Source organism: Anolis sagrei, chromosome 6 (assembly GCF_037176765.1).
Source record: "Anolis sagrei isolate rAnoSag1 chromosome 6, rAnoSag1.mat, whole genome shotgun sequence".
Lineage (NCBI taxonomy): Eukaryota > Metazoa > Chordata > Lepidosauria > Squamata > Dactyloidae > Anolis > Anolis sagrei.
The window spans coordinates 95,770,400-95,794,541 of record NC_090026.1 but is presented as its reverse complement, the minus strand read 5'-3'; the positions used below and the strand labels follow the sequence as shown (position 1 = coordinate 95,794,541).

The 24,142-nt window shown below is 38.2% G+C and overlaps 1 protein-coding gene across 2 annotated transcripts in view; it reads left to right on the top strand.

Annotated features, from left to right (window-relative positions):
- AHR (aryl hydrocarbon receptor) overlaps nt 1–24,142 on the top strand; it is a 98,340-nt gene that overhangs the window by 21,794 nt on the left and 52,404 nt on the right. The window lies entirely within an intron of this gene.

Here is a 24,142-nt window from a genome sequence, read left to right as displayed (position 1 = left end):
TTGAAAATGAACAAAAACTGGCTACCAGTATTAAAAAACACTGGAATCAAGACAGTAGTTAAGGAATACCACTCAGAAACAGGATAACTCCTGCGAGCAATCAAGTGCCAGTTAACACCTCCCAAACAGAGGATGCTTCCAGGCTAATTCTATGAATATACCCTCATTGATTGACTTTGCAACTTCATGGCTACTCAATGCTATTCAAGCTTGCTAATTGCAACATTCACACTTGCTTTAAACAGACAAGGGTTCTTCCTCCCATGCTGGATATTCCACACATATATGTACAGTTCACTTGCTTCACTGCCAACAGCACCTCCAAAGATGCCAGCCACAGATGCAGGTGAAACATCAGGAAAGAATGCTACTGGAACATGGCCATACAGCCCAAAAAACTCACAGCAACCCTACCCAAGAGAGTTTGAACCCCTTCTATTTTTATTGTTTATGGAGGAAGAAATTGATGTTTTAGACTTTCTTTGGAATAGAAAGACGTTTCAAGATATGCACAAGTCATGGTCTCTTACACTTGCGGCCCATTTCTTATAAACCTGGAAAGAGAAAATGAACAGCATTTACTTCATGTTGAGAGCTAACCATTGTCTTCGATTTCTTCCTGAATCCTGACATATTCTAAAGCTGCACATTAAGAAACCATAGTTTCTTATGCAGGTTTAGAAACGTTTAGAATATGTCAGGAGTCTGACTTGATCTGGACTGTCTTGTACTGGCTTTTTACAGCTGCTTAAAGAACAGGGAGAGAGTAATACTTCAGATTCCAAAGATTCCAAAGAACCAGCATTTTCATAGTTTTTGAGATTGAACACAGCCTACTGTCTTGGTATTATAACCAGTATGGAGCAAAAATGCCTGTGTGTGTGTGTGTGTTTGTATATGTGTGTGTAACAGCTGATGGCTTTACAGCAAAGATGAGCTTAATTTATATTTAATATCAAGTGTATTTGTATTACTCAAAAATACATAGAATATCTGTTAAAGGCTGGTCTGCAACCAATTTACCCTTAAGACAAATACTAATACGAATGAAAACATATGGTTTCAATGACTGTGGCAAGAAACATTCTCTCCCAGAATTGTAACTCAAAATATCAGACATCCATCGTGTAGACATCCTATTGTAACTGTGAAAGATTAATCAAGAATTTGAGTTTAATTTCAAAATACATTTTAAAGAACATCCTTTGTGTGGTGTAAATGAAAATTAAAGTAAAGCATGTTTTCAGGATCAGGATCTCCTTCATGACTCAGCATCTTTGCTTAACTGCACTTTGTTTCTTTTGGAAATGCCTGCTTTCCTGTTCGATTTTTATCAGAATTCTGATAAGGAAGTAAGACTTTCTTGTATAGCTCAACTTTTGAGATGTTTACAATTACAGCCTTTCATAACATAATCATTTTTCTTATATAAACAAGTATTTTCCTTTTTAACAAATGCTACTTTGTATATGCTTCCATAAATAAACGAAAGAATAGATAATTGCTAAAAAAAATCTTTAGTGGCAACCCTTCCTTCTCACAGACACTCAGCCACCAAGGTTCTTTTCCTTTTTGTAAATTGAAAAGATGTATTGAAGATAAAATATATTTGTTTAATTAACATTTCAGAACAAGAAAACGTTTTGAAATTTCTATGAAAGTAAATATACAACAAACTAGACACTTCATATTAAAAGTGTTTACTTTAAGACCAGAATTGGTATTAGTATATTTCTAATGAATCCCTACGCTCAACTTGCTTTCAAAAACTGACTCCACAGTCCTGGTAGTAACTCACTCAACAAGAAATGGTAGATAGGTCAGAAGGGGTTTTTTTTTAGCTTTTATCTGGTGATACTAAAATAACGTGTGTGTGTGTGTGTGTGTGTGTGTTTGTATGTATGTATGTATTGTGGTGTTAGGCTGTTTGTACATACGCTTTAGTGAATCCCAGGGGCAGGGGAGGAATGGGATTTGGGTTGGTAGCAGCAGGCTCTCCCTGCCTGGGTGAGGACCAATTCAGATGGTCTGAAAGATTCCAGATGCTCTGGGGGATTTTCTAACTGGCAGGGTTGTCAATTTGATCAAGGCCTTAGTGGGATTATGGAATTGCATGTGATTGAAAAGACAATTGATACAATTGCTTCTAAGCATCCAATTTGGTACCGTGGAGCCCTTAATTCACCTTGTTCTGCAGAAGGAATATGGGCAGGGAAGTATACTAGGTTATGAGTAGAGCACAGGCTGTGTAGTGTATGTGAGTAGATCCAAAAGTCAGCAAAAAGTACTCACTGTACTCAGGACCATAGCCAGAATATTTGGGGGGGGGGGGGGGGGGAGAGATTTTTTTAGTGATTCATGAAGAGTAGTCCGATAACACAAAATTATTTAAACAGTATGGTTCATTCTGTATTTTATATAGACATAATTAAATCAGTTTTCTAGTTTTCTTCATCGGGGGCTTCAAATCCCTCCCATGCCTTGGCTTTGCCTATCAGTTATGGGTGGACCAACTTGGTTGCTTTCACTATATTAACTATTGCTGCAAGTAATGACTGTGAATAAATTGTCAAAATTTGCTAGTGATAGTGCTTGCAGTTCTGGAGGGACTCATATAATTTTTGCTTCTCATAGACTTAACATGGGGATTCAGTCAACCAGTTAAAATTCATGAGTAAACCAGTTTTTTTACGCCCTGAATATATACATGCACACAGAGAGTGGTTCATGCATAGCCATATACTCAAACATATGCAAAATCTACAGGGCAGGAAGAGTCATTAGCAGTTTGGGTTAAGGTGCCATCAGTATACTTATGGCACTCAGAACTATGTATTTCTTCTTGTCTTTGGAGTCAGCTGAGATTATACAGGTACTAGTTTTGTGTCTGAATGCTGGAAGACAGTAAACTGAAATTTAATATTGATAAGACAGGGTCTGTGTGGATTGTTGGTTTTGAGGAAACTACCTTGGATAGGTGCGCTCCCTCCCAAAGGAATAAGTGCATAACCTGGGTACTTTTAGAACCACTTGTGTCACTAGAGCAAGGGTCCTCAGACTGTTGGGGGCCCAGACTATGGTTTAAAAAATCTTGGAACAAATTCCTATGCAAACCCTACATATCTTATTTGTAGTTAAAAAAAACATGAAAGAACCATACAGTATTTCAAATGAAGAACAATTTTAACGAACATAAACTTATCAGCATTTCATTGAGAAGTGTGGGCCTAATTTTGGCTGATGAGTGAGTCAACTTAATTAGGAGGGTTGTTGTGTGCCTTCAAGTTGTTTCAGGCTTAGGACAACCCAAAGTCTAATGCTTAAGGTGAGTGTCTGGTAGATGACTGTGGAGGGCTGCATCTGGACTGTAGGCCGTAGCTTGGAGATTTGGTGGCAGTTGCAACTGGTGCACCAGTCATAACCTTTTATGGTAAGAGAAAATTTAGCCACTATAGTTCATCCAGTAATAGCTTTCTGGTTAGAGTATTGAAATGTACCCTGCATAGTTATTAACTCGTAAGATACAGCTAGTCCAAAATGTACCCACAAGATTTTTGACAGCATATAACACTGGGATTAGAGGACTTACGCTGGCTGCCAATTTACTTCTGATCTAAATTAAATGTGCTCAATTTGACATTCAAAGTTCTGAATGACTCGGGACATATGGAAATATAGGAGAGTGTCTTCTCTGATATGGCATTCCAGCTATATCCTCCCTTTGGATACCCAACTAGCTCTAGTGTTGGTTTCTTTTAGCCGTTGGGTTTCTTTTAAATTGCTAAAGCCTTAGGAGCCTAATTTGTCTTTCTCTTAAATGTGCGTACGTGTGATTTTAACTATTTTATCCTCCTCCATTGTTTTAACTTGTGATCTGTTTAATATTTAATATGCTTTTACCTCATTTAAATTATTTTATAACCTTTTCCTGGGGAATTGGTTTCTTAAAAAAATAAAAATATGTGTCATCCCGAGACCTTATGATATAGGCACAATTGAAATAGATAATCAGTACATTTTTAAAAGGACTGCAGAACAGACATGCATGTTACTTTGCGAATATAGAACTAAATTACTGTAATATTATATGCATAATTCACAACTTTCAACTGTTATGTATATCACAACTAATTGTTTGATTGCTTTCTGTGTTCCTTAAGAAGAAGTTAGTGTTGTATCAAATTATAATTTGCCTCAGTTCTTTTAAATGGTGTGGACAGCTCAATCTCCAATGTTAAAGGAAAAACAATACAGAAACAAAATCAGTAATGAAAGAAATGGTTGCACAAAACCATTAGTTGGTTTTATTTTAAAATATGTTTAGGCATTTTACTTCAAAAGTGAATGTTCAAGACATAGACGCGCCTTCAGTTGAACACATTTGTGATAAGCCATTATGTATATCTTATAATAATTGCAATTTAAGAGCTGCTGTTTATTAGCACTATTAGCTGTTCAGTTATGAAACTTTCATTTCCCTTTGTAGTAGGGAAGGGAAATCCAAATTGTCAGATGTTAGTATTTAAAAAAAAATGGGAATATGCAAGTGTCCGACTTGAGTCTACCATTATCGCCCTGATTTGGGATGACTTTCTGCTTATTAGGTAATGTTGTCGTTGTTTTATATATGAGTGATACACAAAGAAGCATTGTCCTAGAAAACTGCAACATGATTTTGCATTGGCAATCCTTTTTACTTTAACATGTTACATAAAGAGGATGAAAATTATTGATTTTTGGCTTGTTTGCTTCACTGTATCTTGTTCTTCACCAACATTGGACATTAGATTATCACTTCTTATGTCTGAAAAAATTGGCAATACTGGTTTCCCATATAACCAAATGTTGTTATCTGGATAATATCAAAGGCGTATTAATTTGATTTTAAAATTATGAGGCCATTGATGGTAGGATATTTTAATAGTGCAAAAAATGAAACTGTAATTTACTTGAACTCTTTAAGTACTAGTATTATGCCTCAGGGCAATGTGTTAAAAGTATTTTAGAGATGTACATTTATTGAAAAATCTCCCTAGATTCTCCCCAGATCTTATAGAGCTTAGAAGATCTGGGAAGCAAAGAATCTCTAATGTCAAGGCATCAAAGTAAAATATAACTTCATAATATTTTATCATCTGATGTAGCTTTCTGAGGCAAAAAGAGTTGCTTTTACTTTTACATATGATCATGACGTTAACACTAAGTAAAGATGAATGAGTCCTTCTATAAACAAGTGTATGTGCATCTGTTCGAATTTTTAATCTAATTATATACCCCCAGAGGTTGCCTTTTACATTTTTAGTGAGTAAATTAGTAATACAAAGATTACAATGAAAGAGGAATATATTCTGTTAGACATGGGATTTATTAAAAGGCTAGTTTGCAATGGAACAAAGAGATTGATCGTATGAGTGTATTTAGTTTGGACAGGAAGAAGAAAATTGCCAAATGAAGTTCAATAACATATATGAGTGGAAGGAATAAGGAAGTTGGGAGGTGCTGAAAAATTAGATGGAGGACTAACTGCAATAGAAACAAACTCTAAACATGGGCAGCATATGTAGAAAAAGTTTTAAGTTGGAAAAGTGGGAAGAAGGCAATAAATTATATCAGAGTGCAGATATGTTGACTTGCCTACAGGGAAGGAGAAAGGAGAACCAAAAGCTGGTTGTGAATTTCTTGATAACAGACCTTGAGTTGTCTGTGATATTCAACTGTAGATAAGCAGGGACCGTAGTGCATTCCCTTAAATCCCCAAGAACACTGAAAGCAATATAAAATAAGAAAGCTAAATGGGAAGAAGTGTAAAAGGGCAAAGCAAGCTTCACGTAGAAAGACTGGAGAGTATTCATTGCCTTATTTGAGGATTGGCCACAGAACAGAAGGGATCTAGATTAGTGGGTTGCTATGAGTTTTCTGGGCTGTATGGCCATGTATGGCATTTGTTGGATTTTCTTAATTGGTCTGTAGATAGTTTGTAGGTTGCATTTCTTCATCAGCTTCTCTATGCGGTTGTTGGTTCCCTTGATCCTCTGGGTGGATCTTTGTCTTTACTCTCATGGTTTGTTCTTGGTTTTGGTCTTGCAGCTCTTCCGATGTCTGTGGTGGAGTCTCCATTGACCTGTAGAGCCCAGTTTAGGTTCAATTCACCTTGGAGAAGGGGGGGATTGTATATCCTTTTTGCATGGTCTGCCAGGGATTTAATGATGCTTCTTTTTTTACTTGGGTGATGGTTGGAGTTTTTATGTAGGCATCTATCCATGTGCATAGGTTTTCTGTAAACTGTGTGGCCCTATTGTTGATTGGGTTTGCAATGACTAGGACATCTATAAATTACAGTTTTCCTTTATTTTCTTTTTCCATTGTGAATTGGATGCTTAGATAGGTGCTGTTGAGGTGGCCTAGGAACTTGTTCTCCGTGGCTTCAAATGGGGAAGGTGTCACCCACATATCTGAACCATATAGTGGGATTTTTTGTTGCTGTTTCCAGTTTAAGTTAGGCTTGTTCTATATTGTGGTGACAGTGTGCAAAATTAAGATCTAGCTTCTTAAGAGTTCCTAACATAAACTTTCCATGTGTAAAGAAAGATACTGTATTAATGGTGTGAACCTTCCTTCCTTTTGATAGAAAAAGTGTGTAACTGAATGTATGCATCAAGATTTGGCTGTTTAGTCAGACATTACCTACCATTTATGGCCCCCTCGATGGACTGTCACCTTGTCGTGGTGAGGGGGCTTGCGTGTTCCGATGAACCTGTAGGCACAACAACTGGAGTCGTGCACTCCCAGGAGTGGCTGCGGGGGAGGTCCCAGACCAAGCACAGTCCGAAGACCCAAAGACCTCAACGGCGGAGCAGGCGGAGGATAACATGGCACATGTTACAACGGCTGCGAAGGCGGAAGAAGGCTGCAACAGACTGAGAAGCCACGGTCATTGTGTTAAACTACATCACCAGTGGAACCTCACTCTGTGAAGTCTGTGTGTTGATCAGTTGTGCACTGACCTCCACACATTAAAAAAATCCACGCACAGGCGTCTTCCACAGAAAATAAAAACCAACCAACCAAAGTCCCATGGCGATCAGCGAGTGGCGACGGGGGCAGGACTGTGAAATCTGGAAGCCCCTAGTCACAGACTGGCACATGGGCGGTGGGTACGGACTCAGTCGTTCTACCTCAAGGTCCGAGGCAGTTGAGTAGTTCGGCAGCTGTATCCACGACTGAGCAGCCCTATTGAGGACCCACTCTGCTCACCCCACATGGGGAGGGGGCTAGAAAAGGTGCCCCAAACATAGTCTGCCTCACTCATCCCTGACTGGACTGCCGCGTCCAGTGGGGTCACCACCCTGCGGCCAAAAAAGAAAAATGAACTTCGGTACGTGGAACGTACGGACTCTGATGGACAACAGTGGCAGTGAACGCCCCGAACGCAGAACTGCCATCATCGCAAGGGAGCTGGGATGCTTCAACATCGACATAGCAGCCCTTCAGGAGACCCGGAGAGCAGGAGAGGGACAGCTGAAAGAAGAAAAAGGAGGCTACACCTTCTTCTGGAAGGGACTGCCCAAAGAAGACCAAAGAATGCACGGAGTTGGCTTCGCTATAAGAAATGATCTGATGAAACATCTGTCCGAAGCACCCACTGGTATCAACGAACGTCTCTCCACCCTCCGAGTTGATCTTGCCAAAAACCAACGGGCAACCATCATAAGTGCCTATGCACCAACACTAGACACTGATGAAGACATCAAGGAGAAATTCTACTGTCAGCTGGACACCGTCCTATCGGGGATACCTAAGGAGGACAAAATCATTCTCCTGGGGGACTTCAATGCAAGAGTCGGGCGAGACTTCGACCTGTGGCCAGGCACCATAGGAAAAGACGGGGTTGGAAACAGCAACTCAAATGGCATCCTGCTTCTCACCAAATGTGCGGAGCACAACCTTGTCATCACCAATACGCTCTTCCGCCAGAAAAACAAGTTCAAGACATCATGGAAGCACCCCCGGTCAAAGCATTGGCACCTCTTAGACTATGTAATCACACGCGCCAGAGACCGCCGTGACGTGCTCCTCACAAGAGCCATGATAGGTGCTGACGACTGCTGGACTGACCACAGGCTAATTCGATCCTCGATGGCTATCAAGATCGCCCCCAAGCGCAGACTCCAAGGAAGGAAGACAAGGCGCAAAATGAACACCCAAGCCCTTCAGGAGCCCTCCAGACGAGCCCATCTCCAAACAGCACTCAAGGACCATCTACCCACAGAACACCCCGAAAATGTTGAGGAACATTGGAACAAACTGAAGACCTCCATCATCCAAGCCTGCGAAGAAACTATTGGATACCAAGCCAAGAAACATCAAGACTGGTTTGATGAAAATGACATCGAGATCCAACAGCTAATTGACAAGAAAAGGAAAGCCTTCCAAGCATGGCAGAGAGACATCAACTGTGCTGCTAAGAAAAAGATCTATGCTAGTGCAAAAGCTGAGGTCCAAAGAAGGACAAGAGAACTCAAGAACATCTGGTGGACAAAGAAGGCCGAAGAAATCCAACACCTGGCAGATACCCATAATGCTCAGGGATTCTTCAAAGCCACAAAGGTCATCTATGGACCAAGAAACCATGGCATACAGCCTCTACGCTCATCAGATGGAACCAAACTCCTGAAGGACCAAAACTCAATTGCACTACGTTGGAAAGAACACTACCAAAGCCTCCTGAACCGCAGCTCCAATGTGGCCGACGAGGTCCTCTCACAAATCCCACAACAACAAACCAGGGATGAGCTTGCAGCACTGCCTAGTTTGGAAGAAGTCAGCAATGCCATCAGCCAACAGAAGAATAACAAAGCCAGTGGACCAGATGGGATCCCTGCTGAAATCTTTAAAGAGGGAGGACCTGAGCTAACACACCAACTCCACCAGCTCATAGAAAAAGTGTGGGTGACCGAGAAAATCCCAGCAGATTTCAAGGACGCCACCATCATCACCCTCTTCAAAAAAGGGGAAAGAACAGACTGCGGAAACTATCGAGGTATCTCCCTTCTAACCTCCGCTGGGAAAATCCTCGCAAGAATCCTTGCAAACCGCCTTCTGCCCCTCTCAGAAGACACCCTCCCAGAATCCCAGAACGGCTTCCGCCCCTCCAGAGGAACCGTGGACATGATCTTCACTGCACGACAACTCCAAGAAAAATGCAGGGAACAAAACCAACCCCTGTACATGGCATTCATCGACCTTGCAAAGGCATTTGACACAGTGAATCGCAGCGCTCTCTGGACCATCCTCCACAAAATCGGGTGCCCTAACAAATTTGTGAACATCCTGCGGCTCCTCCATGATGACATGATGGCAACAGTTTTGGACAGCAGTGGCTCCCAAAGTGACCCATTTAAGGTGGAATCCGGTGTCAAACAGGGATGTGTTATCGCCCCAACTCTATTCTCCATCTTCATCGCTATGATACTTCACCTTGTTGATGGGAAGCTTCCCACCGGAGTGGAAATAATCTATCGGACAGATGGCAAGCTATTCAACCTCAGCAGACTGAAAGCCAAAACCAAGGTTACAACAACATCTGTTATAGAACTCCAGTATGCTGATGACAATGTCGTCTGTGCGCATTCAGAAGAAGACCTACAAGCCACTCTAAACACCTTCGCAGAAGCATACGAGAAGCTCGGCCTGTCACTGAACATTGAGAAAACCAAGGTGCTGTTCCAGCAGTCGCCAGCCAATCCCTCTCCAATGCCAGTAATACAGCTTAATGGTGTCACATTAGAAAATGTGGACCATTTCCGCTACCTTGGCAGCCACCTCTCCACCAAAGTCAACATCGACGCCGAAATACAACACCGCCTGAGCTCTGCAAGTGCAGCATTTTCCAGAATGAAGCAAAGAGTGTTTGAGGACCGGGACATCCGTAGGGAGACCAAGGTGCTTGTCTATAAAGCCATTGTCCTCCCAACCCTGCTATATGCCTGTGAGACGTGGACAGTCTACAGACGTCATTTGCAACTCCTGGAACGATTCCATCAGCGCTGCCTCCGGAAAATCCTGCAAATCTCCTGGGAAGACAAGCGGACAAACGTCAGTGTGCTGGAAGAAGCAAGGACCACCAGCATTGAAGCGATGGTCCTCCAACATCAACTCCGCTGGGCCGGCCACGTTGTCCGGATGCCTGACCACCGTCTCCCAAAGCAGTTGCTCTACTCCGAACTTAAGAACGGAAAACGGAACGTTGGTGGACAGGAAAAGAGATTTAAAGATGGGCTGAAAGCCAACCTTAAAAACTCTGGCATAGACACCGAGAACTGGGAAGCCCTGGCCCTTGAGCGCTCCAGCTGGAGGACAGCTGTGACCAGCAGTGCTGCAGAATTCGAGGAGGCACGAGTGGAGGGTGAAAGAGAGAAACGTGCCAGGAGGAAGGCGCGTCAAGCCAACCCCGACCGGGAACGCCTTCCACCTGGAAACCAATGCCCTCACTGCGGAAGAAGATGCAGAGCAAGAATAGGGCTCCACAGCCACCTACGGACCCACAAGGAAATCCATAATGGAAGACCATCTTACTCGTCCAACGAGGGATCGCCTAAGTAAGTAAGTAAAGTACCATTTATGGGAACACTGCAAATTAAAGTAATACTGATCATAGTTGGTAACACAAATGAGTGTCATGACTGAGCAACCCGTAATAGAAAATAGTGAAGATTACTTCATCAGATGTTACAGCCCCTTGTGAAACAGGAGGTTTATTGTTTATTTACGTAGTAGGTATAACCTTATTGATATTTTATGTACATGCATGTGTTGACTAGTCAGGAAATGTGTAGGAATACTTTTAATTGAGAATTATTTTTTCATGTGCTATTTTTGCAAAAGAGGTTGATTTAAAATGATAATACTGCAATATCTGGAACCAAAAACTGTCCTGTATTCCTAAGAGATTCAAAGAACTATATACTCAAACAGCATTTCACTAAGCTTAAGCCAAGCATACTACTCTTGATATCACCAAGGAGAAAGCCTTCTTCGTCATTTGTGCTGATGTCATGGGCTTGGATCTCAAAGAGGCATTTGTGTTGGTGTGTCTTTATTGTACCTCACAACCTCTGATGATGCCTGCTAAACCTCAGAAGAGAATGCTTCTGGAACATGGCCATACAGTCAAAAAAAAACTTGCAGCAACCCAGTATCTTTATTGGCTTTGCCACAATCTGGAGCAGTTTGTCTTCCAGAAATAAAATGGTCTCGCCACTAAATCAAAACATTTATTTCGGCTATAAAGCACTGGGTTTATTCAACCATTACTTTAATGTCATGCTGACTTCAGGATCTGTTTTAAGTAAGTTCTTTTGCATATTATCCATAAATCTATATTTAGAATAAACACACAAGAGATGTCATAAGAATTTGAAATTTGCCAATGGTTATCAAATAACTTACTTGTTTTTCTTGCAAGTTATAGCTGAGAATAACGATCTTAAAGATATAAACGCTTCTACTTGTGACTTGTTTATTGATTATTCCCTTACTACATCAGGTCATGTTGACATCGCGTATTGTACAAGTTGTTGAAGTTTAGGATAGGGAGGAGTTAAAGGAGATAGCTCATCAGAGGAATGATAAGGACATCTTCTTACTCCTCTCATAAGTGGTTTGTTTGTGTTCTATTTCCAAAATAGGTCCAAAGTGTATAACTTCGAGAAGGCTGATATTATAGATATATACACTTATATAAGATTTATTATGTGTAGATCCTATGTAAATGATACACACACACACACACACACACACACACATATATATATATCTACTAACAAATGAAATTAACTTTAAGATATGTATATAGTTGGCTGCTATTAAGAGTAGAAAAATAGTTTGAATTAGTTAATTGATAAAATAAGAAGGAATGCTATGCAGAATTAGAAGAGAAGAAAAGAAGGGACAATAAAAGAAGATAAAAGAAACTAATGCAGATTTGGAAGGACAATTGGTACTCTTGTCAGAAAAGATGTCAAAGTTGGATTTTTCCCCTTTTACATCACTTCCTTCCTTTACTAAAGAATATGTATAATGATACTCTCCCCCCCCCCCCAGTGTATCGGACAACACAGTAGACTTATGTGTAGATTTATGTGTAACTCCTTAACTTACATACTATATTCTTTTATGGTCCTTATCTTTCCCCTCTTTTCTCCCTTTTTGTACTGTTTATTTGAGGGTTTTTTAAAAAAAAACAAACCCAAATACCTATTTGATAAAAAACAAAAACAAAATAGGTCCAATGCTTCATTTAATTCAATTGCAGCAGGCTTGAATTTAAACAATTGAGCTTTGACACTGGTTTGTATAATTTTGACAATTTATTAATCTCATAGTGTCCAACTGGAGGGTCTACCACTGAGGGTCTGTGAGCTTTCTCTCCCCCTGGAAATGTGATTCAAGAGTTATTGTATCAGAATGTATGCATATTTTTTGTTGAAGCCTCAATATGTACATATACATTTGCATTTAGTGTAGCTCGTGTTTTTCTGTAAACACCGAATTGTAAAACTCACTGAGACAGATGTCTCAAATATTCATAGTATCCTTATGGCCACTTGAGCACCAGTATTACTGGAGAATACCTTTGCATCTCAGTAACTCTCATTCATTCATTGGGTCTACTCTAGTTGGGATTGGGAGTTGGGTTTAGACCGCAATGTTTTTGTAAACCACTCCAATACCATTTAAATTAAAGGTAGCATATAATTTTCTTGATTTTAAAAATAACATTATAGTCCTTCTAATGCCCTATTCTGCTTTTGTCTGCTATAATTTGTGATGATGGTAAAACAATATTTTACAAACTTCCCACTTCCGTAAACAATATGAAAAAGTTAGACTTGAATTTTCTTTCTTTTTTATATAACACCTTTGAGAGTTTAATATTTTGTATATAATTTGCCTTTTCAGGGCAAGGTGGGAAAAGAATAGTGTTAATATGAAAGCAATTGAATATTGTGTTGTCGAAGGCTTTCATGGCCACAATCATTGGGTTGCTGTGAATTTTCTGGGCTGTATGGCCATGTTCCAGAAGCATTCTCTCCTGATGTTTTGCCTTCATCTATGGCAGACATCTTCAGGGGTTGTGAGGTTGGTTATAAACAAAGCCTTTCAATCTCTATAAAGAGAGAGAAGATCATTTATTTGGGCTAGTCACTTAACAGGCCATGCCAGGCCATGCCAGGACATGCAATGCTGATTGGCTGACTGCAGTTCTCAGAGTGGGTGGATAATATACTATGTTTTAATGAAGTAAAACTGATAAGAGTTTAACTCTGTAACAATAGTTATGTTGTTGAAATAAGGAAATATATTGAGAAACATTGTATAAATATTTCTTAATGTTAATTGCAGTCTTGAGTATAAGAACCAAACTATAACAACTTTTTAAAGCCTTAAGATAGAATGCATTGTACAATTGACTTTATTACTCTAATTTTTAATTATCTGTCTTGTAAAGGAAGTCACTTTTGTATAAGTTTTCTGAAAGTATTGCTAAAGTTTTGCTTCTCAGAGAAGATGGCAGGCCTGGTCCAAGACATTTTGCTGTCTGTGATGAATTTGATAGTCTCTATCTATCCTCACTCTATTTACCATTGCTAGCTCAAGCGCTCACTGATTTTTACTTCCATACTAACAGTGAGGAAACATACCAATGTCTTCTAAAGCCTTGACCACTCCACATCTCTACATCTGCTAATTGAGGTCCTTGCAGTGCCTGATGTTAAGCTTTTCTTTTATAAGAGTATGTTGCACATTTCTGAAGATCACATTTTAAATCACAGATCTTTTTGGTGATGCCTTTATAGATGAGTACTGCTGAAGACCAGATATATTTCCTTGTAGTATAGTCTGAAACCAATTTCAAAATATTTGACTTCACATTTCAGAATGTACTGAAATGATATATCTTAATTCAATATGAAAGTGTATGGACCTCCAGAAGTTGTTGAATGGCAGCACCATCATTCATTTTTTTGCCTATATTGACAGGGCAACACATTTTTGGAGTGCCAAATTGGGTTTAATGCTTTTCTCACATAATAGCTGCACCCACACCTGTGCACCTGCCCCTTGTAGCCTCTGTAGCTCCAAGCGGCAGTTGTGTGGGCAGGTGAAGGTATAGGATCTAGGGGACCTCCCTCAGCTGCCACCAACCAACGGAGACCCAGTGAGGCTTGGCTGTGTATGTGCATGCCTGCAGGCAGAACCTATAGAGCTTCCTTAAGCTGCCAGTAGCCAATGGAGTCCAGTAAGTGTAACTAGTGCAAGCTAGTGGGCAAGGTCTACTATGTCTCCCTCAGCTACCAGTAGCTGAAGGAGACCTCATAGACCTCACTTGTGTGCATGTGCCATCAGACAAGATTTAAGTGGCTTCCTTTGTCTGGCATCCAGGGGAGACCTCTTAGGCCTTCCCATATTTCCCTGGATAATAGTTGCACCCCCCCCCCAAAAAAAAAAAAAACAGGGGAGAGGTGTATGCAACTATTATGTGATGAAATGCAGTATGTTGCTAGCATATACACATAGTGCTCATTTCCAGGGACAGATTGCCTAGCTCACTGCAAGATGTGATGACCTATTGACTGAATGGGACATAAAACATATTTCTGGGCATCAGTGCAAAATGTGGTTGTCTCTGAAAAATAGAAGTGGTTCAAACAAGTTGACCTTAGAAGATCACAGAAGAATCATAAGTGTATTTTTGTTGGTGGTGGGACTAAAATTATGGTGCATCTTACAATTGATGGCATTTTACAATTGAATAAATAATAAAAGCAATTTCTGAGATTATCAATGAAAAGATCAGAGGCTGCCCAGGCCCCTTGTACTTTTGGTGTCACAGAAAACAGGTTACCAAACAGAAAGCTTTGATGAGGCTTTTTATTGCTGCAGCTAGAGTGGAGATAACCAAAGGAATTGTGATTTTTATATAGATGGTCAGTGGCAGTGGATATGAGATTTCTGGTTAATGGAGAAACTGTTGGATAGAAGTGTTTCCAAAGGATAATGCAGAAGATGTAGTGTAATTGTGAAATTGTGTGTTTATTGCGTATTCTAGCAGTAAATCTGCAGCAATTGACACCCCCCCCCCTCTCATCATGGCAACCTAGGGAATGATATATCTTAAAACATGGTTTTAAATTTAATCAACTTTTTTTGGTTTCTTTCCTCTTTCTTTTGATTATTCTATGAAGTAACTGCTGTGTATTATACTTTCCAAGCATGTTTTGTATCATATTATGAATGTATATCCACATTTAGTTAATGAATTCTACATTATAAATGAATATAATATAATATAATGGGGTGAGAGAGAAAAGAAGAAATAAAACGAGTCATTTAAAATGGTTTGACTTTTATATAGATGATTGGTGGCAGAGGACATGAGATTTCTGGTTAATTCATAAAATTCAAATATGGATGTGTAAATCTTGCAGTGAGTAATATATGAGGTAGAGGGTTCATTGGGGCTGCAGTTTTCTATGTGGAAAATCATCTGCTTTTAAAATGTGAGTTGCTTTTCCCCAAGATTTATCATTTATCCATAGTGAGATTGATTTTTTATGTGCCAGTTCACAGCTTTTACTTCTCTAAGCATTAGGAGACCAATGCACTTGTGTTGTGTGAGAGAGCTTCATTTTGCTGTAATGCTGGCACTTCACTATGAGGCTTGAAAATGGTGACCTTCTTAACAGAAAGGAACAAGAGGTATATTTGTGCACACCACTATGCATTAATAATTTATTATCTTTTACTAAAGGAACACCTGCTAACTTGAAATGTGCCGTATAATTATAGCTTTTCTGCATCTACACAAAAAATGATCAGTAATGTCTGTCCAACAAATGTTCACTAAGATTTCAGGAGTCTAAATTTTCATTTCTAAAATGACACCATAATAGATTTTTAAAAATCTGTACAGAGTATCCAATACATAGCACACCAAGAGCAAGATTTTTCTTCATTATTTTTGCCTTGATTACACAATTAGGTTTCTTTGGCTAACTTCATTATCATTGATCTTTTTCTTGTATTTTAAATGTCAATTATGTTTTTAAGAGAAGGTTAATGGAATGCATTTAATCATCCAGTAGAAATCCTTATTAAAATCTATGTGATATTTTGAATGATTTCTGGTATTTATTCAAAGCCAGTTCAAATCCTTGTATCTTGATTCACATCTCAGTTTAAATAATTTCTGAATACAGGCAGTCCCCAAGTTATAAACTTACAAACAACTCATAGTTAGGAACAGGGGTGAGACAACAGGAAGTGAGAGAAATCCTGAAAGAGTTATCATCTGGAGAAGTTGTCTCCACTAAAGCTTTATCACCAATCTTTGTTTCCACAACAAGCCATTTTTTTCAAAATCCAGTTATCACAGGGACAGAAAGTGAGGCAAAATCTTCTGAACAGGGGCACAGATAGCAAAGCAAACACCATAGGAGCGTTAACCCTTCCCTATGCAATTGAAAGCATGTGCGCGTCAATTAACATTATCAATTATGGGAACCAATATGAAAATAGGACTATGTCTTCCATGCATCTGATTTTTCATAATACATTTTGTTGGTCAAATGATTTGAGGACATAAATTATAGGGTGTTTCTTTTTTGTCCCACCTTCTGAGATATGTCTGCTTCTGAGGAACTATTATTCATCCAGCAGACACGGCATTTTTATTTGGACAGAACGTTTTTCAGTTGATTTCACTTGCTATGGAAGGAATTTTTCACTTGATTACTACTATTTTGCTAAAACTCTTTTCAATTTGTGTTTAAATGTTCTTTTGTCATTTTTTTGTATTTGTACTATTTTATTGTAAGCTGCCTTAAACTTAATCAGTGACAGAAACATAGGGTGTACATTGAATAGATGGATGATATTTTTCCCAAGTATCAAAAACTAACAAAGTAGCAGACTTCCTCTTTGATTATTTTTTTTTACAATAATGTTAAATAAAGTTGTAGGTCTAAGTTTAAGTCTAGTGATTCCCCCAGACTGCCCTTCACTGCCACTTGCTAATGTTTTAAGCTTTCTTGATGAGTCTTAGTGTCAATCATATTGTTGTGGCTTATTAAAATGTTAAGTGATGACTCTTAAACTCTCTTTCCAGGATGCTTGCTCAGCCATTACTCTATAACATTATCTATAGATGAATGTATAACAGTAAAGGGAATTATTATGTGTGTTAATATAGCTATATGGTCCCACTTGTGATTTTAAAGAAATACTTTGCTGTGGAGTACCTACATTCTCTGTTCTAAATTAAAAGGAGAAAACTTTAAGCCATGCCAGTAAAGGTTCTGTAGATAAAAGATTTCCAATCACAAATTTGTACCTCTTTAGAATAGGTTTTTATGAGCCCGTTAAATTCCTGACCATTTTTAAAAGCTCAGATAGTGAGATTTAATAGCCTCTTTCTCATTATAGTGGTATACAAGCACAGACCCTGCATATAGGCAACTTTGCTTTCTGCATGCTTTATGGCAATGCGCTGGTGCTGAATGTGCAGAATGTTGACCCTTTATTCCTTTCAAAATCTATTCCTTCAAGAGCACAGATGGAAAAGGTCAGAGGTGTATATTCTTTTCATTGTTCCCTCGGCTGCAGTATTGTTAAGTCTTTAAGATTAATCATTGTTTCCTCCACTCCTCGTGTACAGTTGTTTTATGTCAAATCACTTGAAACAAAATTAATTGATACTTAATTGAGAAACAGAGCTGACCTCGGGGGCTGTTCTTCCTATTTCACCAGAAGCACAGTTATTAGATTTGGTTTACCAAGATACATAGTTATATGGTGATAGTGACAATTTACTGTTATTTACTGTTATCTTTAAAAAAATAAGATAAAAGTTTGTAAATTGATAAATGCCAACAACTTGGTGCACTGAAGTGATAACATTAAAAAAATCTACTCTTCATTATTGGTCCTGTAGGTCTTCATATGGCAGTATTTGGAACAATTTTAATCACTTTGTTTTTAATTACTTAGTTGTATGCACACTTGAAGCTAAACCTCATTGAAAATGGTGGGATTTACTTTTAAGAAGTCATTCAGATAGAGCTACATTCCCCTGACCTTAATGTCAGACATTCTCTGACATTTGTCAACTGCTGCAAGCATTTGCCAGTAATCAGAATTGTGATCAAAATTTCTGCTGCTTTTGAAGTTGTCTAATCTTCATCTGTCTTCTGTTCCTTCAGCCACTGCTACTTTATATTGTAATCTTGTTATGGTTCTTAAGCTTATCTCCATCAAAAGAAGGCTGCTTAAGAATGGAAGATAATATAAGCAAGGTTTAGTTTTCGCAACCAGTGTGAGAATAACACTACACTTGGAATTATTATTATTTTCCCCCGAAAACTACACTTCCCACCAGCACCATTTTATCTGCTGATGTCCATGACTTCCTTCCTCCTGTTTTATTTTAAAAGTTTAGAACTATATATGTGTTCTATATTAATATGGCACACATATTAATTCCAACTGGAGGGAGTCCTATTCCTGAAACTGCATCATCTTGGCATAGTGGTGTTTTGTCCCTAATCAAGCTGTGTTTTTGTTTATTTGTTTAGATACAAATATGTTTTATTTTCACATTTATATTGCAGAAATTACCGTATTTACTCGAAGATAAAGTGAGTTTTTCAGCCTTTAAAAAAAAACTGTAAAAAGCCTCCCTTGGCTTATAATGGAGTCAAGGCTGGGCAGCGGAGCCTGGACACCATTGCTTGCAATATATGATATATTTCTCTCTCCTCTTATCTTCCTTAGGAGTGTGTTTTCTTTTCCATTCAAAAGGGAGGGAAGGAAGGAGATACATTTAATGTCTTCCTTGTTTGTATGGCTCTCTTTCATACTCACCCAATTTCCTGGCTTTTTTGTGTATCTAAATGTATTCACTGCATATATGTATTTTTGTTCCCTTGGAAGTGTTTGCAAGCCCACTAGATCTATAAATATGTTTCTATACATCAGTGGTTCCCAAACCTTGTGCTTCCAGGTGTTTTGGACTACAGCTCCCACAGTTCCTAACAGCAGGTAAACTTGTTGGGATTTCTGGGAGTTGAAGTCCAAAACACCTGGAAGCCCAAAGGTTGGGAGCCACTGCTATATATGCAGGTTTCTCCTGAAATCTTTGCAAAACATATATATCCATTAATCTTATAAAATAATTTCCCCTGAAATATTTGTTAATCTCTCCTACAGGTATATAGGCATTTTCCCCACAAACCTTTGCAATCACTATGTACCTATATATCTGTATCTATCTATCTATCTATCTATCTATCTATCTATCTATCTATCTATCTAACTACATTAATTTTATATGTGATTTTTCCCCTCATATGTTTGCAAGTCTTTGCAAATCCTATATACATAGAGATATCTAGATATTTCCAAGTATCTGTATATTTGTATATATATGTATACATTATTTATATATAAGAATGTTCCCCTCACATGCTTGCAAGTCTCTACCTATTATTTTCACAATATTTATCTCTCTGTGTGTATGTGTGTGTGTGTTATGAATTTCCCCTCACATGTTTGCAAATCCTACACACACACACACACACACACACATACATATGAGAATATAGGCTTTCAGATATTACAGGGGTAAATGCACACACAAATATATATAGACATGTCTAGATAGATATGAATATAGATATATAGGGCTTGCCAATATTGGAGGGGAAATGCACATATACAGAGAGGATTTGCAAACATTTCAGAGGGAAATGCATATGTGAAATTAGTATATATAATTATAGAGCTATATCTATTCCGTATTGTTTATATAGGCATTGAATGTTTGTCTGTTAATATGTTGGAAGCCTGAGTCCCCATGGGAAGATAGGGCTTGATTCAAATGAAGCAGTAGTAGTAGTTGTTATTATTATTATTATTATTATTATTATTATTAAGTTATTGTTGATACCATATTGTTTTTGTTGACCCTACTTTTCCACTTACAGAGCTAGTTTATTGTTTGTCTTTGAAATAAGGTAAACATTCAAAAACATTTAACCTACGGATGCCTCAATTAATGTAATTTTATTGATTTTTATTTTTATTTTGAAATATACCAGTAGCTGCTGCATTTCCCACCCTCGTCTTATACTCGAGTCAATAAGTTTTCCCAGTTTTTTGTGGTAAAATTAGGTGCCTTGGCCTATATTCGAGTTGGCTTATACTCGAATATATATGATACATTTTTATTCAAAATAAAATGCAATGTTGTCTTACTACTGCTTTCCTTCCCTTCCCCTTGATCTTCTATACAGACTTCCCATTCGTTCTAGTTCTACTCTAAACATAGATGATGTATTTCTTTGAGGATATCAACTCTTAACTCATGCACTATAGCTATCTGTTGTATCTAGATACATTTCGGATGAAATTTTATCCTGCTGTCAACTTATTCAAAACACTCCATAATTCAGTGCCTTTTTCTTTTTTATATATAGAATTTTTAAATTGTTGCCAGTCCTGCCTGAAGTTGTTTACTTGTTTCTCTCATCATCATTGCAAGTTGGTCCATTTTTGGATAATCTGAAAACCTTTAAGACTCAATCATCTGTTGTTTGTATTCCTGGTCCCCCGTCCGTCCGTCCCCCCACCAATTTTGAGCATACAACATTCTCTCTCCAATTATCATGTATTGTAATATTTTCTTCATCTTATCTGTTCATTCTGTAGTCCTAATAAAAATAGTTTTGTGGCGGCGGCACTAGCAACCGCAATGGTTGAGACAGAAGCCAGAGTGCGGATGAGGGAGGGAGTGATCCTTTTTTTTTTTGCTTACTGTTCTTACTGGCAAGTAAACTGCTAAAAGCTGTGTTGATACAAATTTGGGGCATGGAGAGCAATGTAGTTTCAGGACAGCATCTTAGAAATAGGTGTGGCATTAACTGGGTGAATCCAGGACAGTTCTGAGCTTGGATAATCTGAATTTCAACTGAATAATTTGCTTCCCTGCTTTCTTAAAGATAAACATCATATGAAAGTGCTTAGTAATTAACTTCACTTTAAATATACATTTTTCTTAATTCACTTCACCAGCACACAATGTGTTGCACATTTATTTTGTTGGTGTCAAGCTGTGTAGCTCCTTGCAATAGTACAGCAATGTCATTATCATTAGCTTCTTTTGATTCTTAACTGTATTACTGAACATCTTCCATCTTTAGACTAGGCCAGTGCTTTTGTAATTTTCTCATTAGAACTTACTTTCTCTCTCCTGCCTTTAGAAAATCACTATGTATGTGTACGTGTTGGAATTTACCAGGAACAAAAAGCAATTTTATGCTTCCCTGTTATAGTGCCAACTTTTTTCTTTATCTTAGGAGGGTAGTATGTCCTCTGAGACAGGATTAAGTAGGAGCCAGTCCAACATCTGCTGTATCATGCCTTATGATTGTACTTGTTTACTATGTGCTGCCCTTTGTGAAGCTGATATATGCTGAAATTATCTTTTCATTGCAAAGGAAGGCTTTGGTGAAATTGATTTCTTCCTCATGAACCTACCACATTCTTGCTTATCTAGTTTAAGAAACTAGTATTTTTCAATCAAAATATCCCCAAGGTACTTTACAGTACATTTGAGCAATAACAAACAGATCTGAACAGCCAGTGTATTTGTTTCTCTGATAGAGATAAAGACTATGTCTTGCTCCAGATGTAAAAGGCCAGACTTTAAAATAAAAACCATGGAAGAAAGTTTACCCCTAGTTGCTACTTCTCTGGTCCATGGTCTCTTTCTTCTCTACTAATTTAGTGTGCTTTGCAGCCCAAGCCAGGTCAAGTTTTCATTTAAACATACTGCTATATCTTCCAGCATGATGGCATTAATAATTTATGTCAGACTCACTATAATGTTTAATTTCCTTTGTGTCCCTTGTTGTAGGGATGATGTCTTCCTCTGGTCACTTTCTGAAAGAGGAATCATTTTTGTGGCGCGCATGAGCACACTTCATCCTAAGGGTTTATATGCTTTATGGATCTTTACTGTACCAATATAAAATAAGCATGTTAATAGAATCCATTGTATGATTTTGTGTGCCTGTTTCATTCATGTAACAGAATATTCATAAACATTTCACAATTATGTTTGTTTTCATTCTCTCCTATTTTTTCTTTCGGCAGTTGCTGGCTTATTATAAACAACTGCTTTAGTTAGTATTGGATTTACATTTAAAATTAATTATACAGGAAGCTGCCTCTGTATACACTGGGATTTGCTTCCAGGACCTACCATGGATGTCAATCTCTGTGGATGCTTCAATCCCATTATATGCAGTGGTGTAGTAAAATGGCATCCCTGATGTAAAAATGGCAAACAAACAAGTGCTAGACAGAGCCTGGGGATCTGTTAAATGGTGGGAGGCTACAGCAGGGTGTGCCTACACAACAGCATAGCAAAATCAAACTTTGCTTTTCAATTTTTTTTTCTCCCAAATATTTTTGAGTCATGGTTGGTTGAATCTGAAAATACAGAACCTGTGGTCCACTGTATTTGTTCATCTTCTATTAGATTTTTTTATTCTGACTTCTTTTAAAATACTCCCACCTATATCTTTTTATATAATTAGGGTGATAAAGCTACAATGGACTGAGGTTTTTTCCCTCACAAGGGCCGTATAAAGACGGACTAATAATAGAATTTGTATTATTTAAAGAGGAATTCATTTTAATAGATGTATCATAAATTGTTTAGTCATTGGCAGTCAGTTGTGATAATTGGCCTTATTCCAGTCAGAAATTTGCATAAAAGTTAGATAACAGCTGTGAAATAAAGCCATCTCTAAAGATTGCAGCTTGTAAATCTACTTAGTAAATCTGATGTGTTGAGTTCCAAGAAGCAGCAAGCAGTAAGATGCAGCCAAGATTACATTGTTAATAGTTATATAGGTCCACTCAGAATGTACATGGAAGTGCATATCAGAATGATCCAACAGGAATTTATAATTTGAAAAAAAATATCTGGCATTTTTTGCATGTTCAGTAGAGATATGATAACCTTAACTTTTACTTGCCTATAATTTACCTACTCTTGTGCCCACCCCCCATTTACTTTGGCTTATTGTGAATGTCTTCCCCCACCACAGATTTGCTAATGAAGGGAGACACATCTTAAGTTATGATAGCATACAGTGGCATTTACTAATTAATGAGCAATAACTGGAGATAAGAGATTGGTAAAATGCTTGTAAAAACCTGCCTAGTTTAAAAGTTCATGGCAACTCTGTGCAGTAGATTTAAAAGATTTCTTTGTCTGAAGTAGACTGCCATTGTTTCTTGCTAACAGTGGTGCTGTTCTGTTAGCGTGAGGCAGAATTTAGTAAGCCTGTAAGCTGTCTAAAATATTTGGACTTGAACTGGCAGATTGGCTTTAATGCGCTTGAGTTTTACTTTTTGAAAGAAATTAAATATGCGCAGAAAACGCTTGCGCTTTTCAAGCCAACAAATGTATTGCAAAATATGCTTGTGAATATATATTTCAGTGATATAACAATAGTGTGTGTATGTGTGTCAATCAATCATACTGTTGGAGCCTGGGAAATCTAGGCATGAATTGATTATAAGGTCAGAAGGGTACCCAGTTTCTTCTGATTTCCACTGACAAGCTAAAGCACTTGTGTCAAATTATAGTATATTAGAGCACTATGGAGTACATTTTGTGAATTGAATTGATGAACTACGGTGGGAAGGAGAGAGTGGAAAAGGTGGTTACAATTTCTACTTTACTAAAGAGGTCATCAAAGTGAGACAGAAAACAGGTGTGCGCGCGTGTGCCTTCAAGTTGCTTGTTGACTGATGAGTCACCATTAACTCCATTGGGCAAGGGATACTTAGAGGGGTTTATCATTACCTACAGTGCCTGCCATGGTGAACTCCCATCTAAGTACTAACCATGCATAACCGTGCTTACTCGAAATACTAGTCATCATTGAGAATGATAGCATTGTATCCTTAAATAATGTAACAGGGCCAAGTACCATATTATGAGTTCCAGGAACCCATATAGATCCTTAGTTTCATATAAGCTGCTTTTTTTTCCCTCCCACACCAA